This window comes from Lycium barbarum, chromosome 11, assembly GCF_019175385.1.
Source record: "Lycium barbarum isolate Lr01 chromosome 11, ASM1917538v2, whole genome shotgun sequence".
In the NCBI taxonomy this organism is placed as follows: Eukaryota; Viridiplantae; Streptophyta; class Magnoliopsida; order Solanales; family Solanaceae; genus Lycium; species Lycium barbarum.
In genome coordinates this window covers 96035145-96040302 of record NC_083347.1, presented here as the reverse complement: position 1 = coordinate 96040302, position 5158 = coordinate 96035145, and positions in this window count along the sequence as shown.

The window sequence follows — 5158 nt, the reverse complement described above, 5'->3', positions numbered from 1 at the left end:
CGTCAGTTATTATCTTTTCATTTTGGCGGGAACAGTTGCGTCACGTCCCTCTTCCTTCGGCCACGTGTCATATCCCGGATGGTCAGCTCTGACAACTGCCGTATCGCATGTCGTTTCAAGTCGATTCTCATTAATTATGGGACACGTGGCCTTCCCCGGTTGGCTGGGCTCTTGTAACCGCCCGATCCCATGCCTATAAAACGTCCCTTACCTCTTCACTTCAACATTTTTACATCCTCGCCTCTTCACCTCTCCGTTTCAAGTTTTTTCCCTCTTTACCCATTTCATTTCTTTACTCATAATCATCTGAAAACTCACATTTCTTGTTGATCTGCTGCTTGCACTACGTGAAAAGAAACGATACTGTCAATTTCTCCACTTGTCGTTCTTGTGTGTTGCTGCTTCCTCCTTTCATTCTTTGCCATTTTTGAATTCTTCTACTGTCACCTTCACTTTTTAACTTCTTTTTTGCATTCTCCCAAACTCTCTTTTCCATATCTTCAAATTTCTGCCAGTACTGAAACCGCTTCCCATGATGTCCCCTCGGTTTCTTCTCAAGAAACCGAGCCAACTTCTCCGGCCAAGGGGAAGGTTACTTTCGAACCCACCGCATCGGACGTCGTACCGACCAAACCGAATTTCAACAAAGATTTTGAGGTTGAAAAGCCTTCCCCGGTGTCCGACAGAGGGTATGATGTGAGACGATATCCTTCATCCATTACCGAGGATAAACTTGACCTAGACCGGGCTGATTGCGGATGGGACAACCGTTCAGTCCAAATTTTTGCCCCCGGGCTAGATGAGTCAGTCACCGACCATCGGGAGGGCTTCTTGTATGTCTATACTTACCCTTTCACCCTTAAGCTCGACCCACCGATCGATCCGGTCATCTTAGACATGTGCTAGACCTTCAACATAACCTTGGCACAGATTGGTCCAATTGTTTGGAGGGTCGTGGCCTTCCTCCGACTATTGGCTAATAATGCAGAAAAGGAGTTCACGTTGGCTCACTTGATACGGCTATATTCCCCGAGGTTGTTCCGGGGTGGCGTAATAAAACTCGCAAAGCGTAACCGAAATCCAATATTTTCAAAAATGGATGAAGATAGAGACCGGGGCTGGTTGGAGCGATATGTCCGGGTGCGAACCTCGGACATCATTCCGGACCACTATATGCCTTTTCCGGAAAGGTGGAACAACAAGCGTAAGTCTGAACTCTTTTAAGAATCGCTTTTGTATGCTTTGCCACACTTCAGTTCCACTTTCTCATTGGTCTTGTTATTTCCCTTAGCCGTGGGTTGGATTCCTCCGGTCGTCCGGAATCTCAACGAATGGGTTACCGCTCTCCTCAGCCAATATGCTCACGACGATCGGACGTGGGGTCATCCTGTGGCCGATGGATCGCCCAGAACCACGGTAACACTTTGCTTCTATCCGTATCCATTGCATCTTCTACCCTTCTGTAACATCTTCGATTTTCAGGTCTGCCTAAGGGATCGGTGAATCCAAGGCCGGACTCAGCCGCTGAACCTGCGACGTCGGCACCCGAGTTCGATTCAGCGGGTGCATCTTGTATCCTTGCTGCTGCTGCCAAAAGAAAAAGGCCCTCCGACAAAAGGCAGAAGTCGAAGAAGAGGGCGAGGAGCGTTACTCTTACCTTACGGGACAAAACAGAGGCCGATATTATTGTTCGGAGAGTCGGCGCCGTCCTTTCCGTGGCTCTGATCCCGGAGGAGGCTGTCACCGTTCCACCGCTTCCATCGACCGGGGAAGTGCCTTTAGCTTCGGCGTTATGCACAGGTTTGGAAGAAATTCATTGTCCGCTTCCTATAAGGTCGGTTGAATTCATCGATATTTCAGGTGATGCCTCGCCCGAAGAAACCCCTTTGCAAACGACAAGGAGATCCGAGAGGGCTCCTGTCGAGGTCGGTCAAAGGACTGAGCCGGTCCCTGAGACAGAAGTCCCTGCAACTTCGGAGATCCCTGCTTTTGCCGAAGCTGCTGAGGTCCCTCCGAGTTCCCCAATTCAGCCCTCAGGACCGGATGAGTTTGATGACATGTTCTCGGACACTCCTCCCGCTACCGGCGAAGCTGCTGGATTCGGACATCTCCCGATCCCTCGGGCCACGAGGGCGGCTAATCGGACCACTGAATCTGGTGCTAGGGACAGCTTGGTGCACACCTTTCCGGCCCCAAGTGTGGAACGGAGAAGGACAAGATCGGCTACGATCACTGTTCCGGAGGATTGCAGCTTTCTTTCCCGCCCGGTGGGTGTGGCAAGCTATCTGAGGCCCCTTGTCTCGGACTCGGATAAGAGAAAGATGAACGGGGTCCCTTGGCAGTGCCTCATTAACGAGGGTATGCACGCGGGTAACCGGGTAAGTTTATCAGCCATCTTTGCATATTTTTACTGAGAATTTTAGCCTCGTTTGTTCAAGTTTTCAAGTTTTTAACTTGCTTCATTTGCAGAGTGTGGTGCTTGTCAACGAGGATTTTATCCGTGCTCAGCAAGAGGTGGACGATCTTAGGGGCCAACTGGATGCCCAAAGTCGAGAGACGGAGAAATTTCAGCACCTTCTGCGGGTGAAGGAGGATGAGTTGAGCCGAGCAGTTGCTCTTTCCAACCTCCAACCCGAGCTCGAAGCAACAAGGGCTAAAAACCGTCGATTGAAGGGTGAGCTGGCCGAGATGGTCGAATACAACCGGTGTCTCAAAGCGGACAAGATCGGCCTTAGCTGAGACAACGCTCAATTTTCCTCGAGGCTTGGTGAGCTCGAAACCACCCTCTCTCAACTCCGTGGGGAGCTGGATTCGGCGAAGTCTGATGCTACGAGCTTGGCCGAGAGGAATCGGCTGCTCAAATCTGAGAGTGCCCGGTACAAAGAGCGTATGAGGGTGTTCGAGGAGAAGGCGGAGAAGAGGGCCCAGATATGTGATGATCTGAAAATAGAGCTTAAGGAGACGGCCGATGCTAATGACGCTCTCAAGGCCGAGCTCGAGTCGGCCATCCACATGCAAAATGTCCTCGGAGTAGCTCGGGATGTTCTGGCGGCAAAGTTAGCCCAAGCCGAGGCCGATTTGGAGGAAGCTCTGAAGAGCGTGGAGGCCGCCGAGGCTCATGCCACTATTGCTGCTGAGTACAAAAAATGAAAGTCTCGGAGGATCACCCTTGAGCAAGCCGAGCATGGCTTTACGGATCTTCCGGCCCTTATTCTCGAGGCTAAAAGAATCGAGAAAGAGGCTAAGGGTTCCCTCGGGGCTGACTCTGACGACTCTGAGCGGACATTGTCCGAACACTCCGGCTCCAGCCATTCCGGATAGATTAGGGCCTGTACTTTGCCTTTTATTTTTTGTCTTTGTAGGGGTCTCCGATGTAAAATCCTATGTATAAACAGAACATGTATTTTCCTTGATTCTTTTCTTCGAATGAATGTTTGTTATGACTTCCGCTCGAATTGTTGGTTCGTTTTATGGAGTCACTTTTTCCGACTGTGCCTATATATCGGTTTTTCTCTTCATCCGGCACATGTCGTCCGGGAATTTTATGGAGTTTTTGCCCATGGGACTTATCTTACGCTTTGTGAATTCGAACGTCTCCGAATCACGACGGGAGTTTTTAGGGCCGGTATTTTTCGGCTATTTTTTTTAGGGCCGGTATATTTCGGACACCTGAGTCTCAGCCTTAGCTAAATTTTGATGTAAAAGTCCCCGTTTGTGGGGTTAACGATTTTGGCTCGGTTCGCTATGACCTTGTTGCCTTTGTCGAATTTCGACCGTAGTGCCCGGTATAGGGTGTATGAATGAAGTAGTGCTGAAATACGGCGGTTATCATCGGGGTAAAGTGTTTTAACAGGAAGACATCCGAGATATCGTTATCCAAACTTTCAATAATTGGTGTTGCTGAAAGCATTTGCATACATGAGAATGAATTTTTGCATTGCAAGTATTTGCAAACATGAGAATGAATTTTTTCCTTCTGCCTTTGCCGTAGCAAATACTAAATGGACACGATTCATTCTGATCGTTTGGTCCTTACATCGGAACCTAATGCAGAAGGTCCGGTTCTTGGTTTTGCCGTAGCAAATATTGCGTGGACACGATTCATTCTGATCGTTTGGTCCTTACATCGGAACCTAGTATTAAAGGTCCGGTTTTGTTTTGTTGAGGGCGGCCTCCGGTTTCAGCTAACCGGGGCAAACTTCGAAGTGGGTATGATAGTCCCCTAGCTCTTATCCGAGCTGCAAGATCAGGTGAGTGCTATTAAGTCCCCACTCGTAGGGTGTGACCCCGAGTTTCCGTGCGTTTGTCTTCGTCTTTGTCGAGTACCACATTGTACTTGTTGCCTCATTGAAAACCTTGTCGGAAAACCCATTTTGGGACAAAACCGTACTAAGGAAAAGAGTGCAACATGTGTTTTCAGGCCTAAACTCTAACTTTATCCGGCTCTCGATTTCCTGCAAAAGAGAAAGGTTAAATAGAAAAACACGGGGAGTCCATACCTTAGCAGTAGTATCTTTTCAGATGCGCCACATTCCAGTTATTGCGCAACCGTTTCCCGTCCATGGACTCCAACTGGTACGATCCTTTGCCCGTTATCCCGGTTATCTTATACGGACCTTCCCAGTTCGGACCCAGTTTTCCTTCGTTGGGATTCTTGGTGTTCAAGGTAACTTTTCGAAGCACCAAGTCCCCAACTTGGAAATGCCAAAAATTGGCTCTTCGATTGTAGTACCTTTCCATTCTCTGTTTCTGGGCTGCAATACGGACTAACGCGTTTTCGTGAAGTTCATCCGTGAGGTTGAGTTTTACGGCCATGGCCTCCTCGTTTAACTCCTCGGTGGTATAGCTGAACCGGAGAATGGGTTCAGCAACTTCTACGGGAATAAGGGCTGCAGCCCCGTAGACCAACGAGAAAGGAGTTTCTCCGGTACTTGATTTTGATGTGGTTCTGTAAGCCCACAACACCTCCGGTAATATTTCCCTCCAGTGATGCTTTGACGCTTCAAGTCTTTTCCTCAGATTTTGGATTATTGTCTTGTTCGTGGATTCCGCCTGTCCGTTTGCACACGGGTGATATGGAGTTGATACAATTCTCTTGATCTTCAACCCCTCGAGGAAATCGTTGACTTTGCCACCCACGAACTGGGGTCCGTTATCA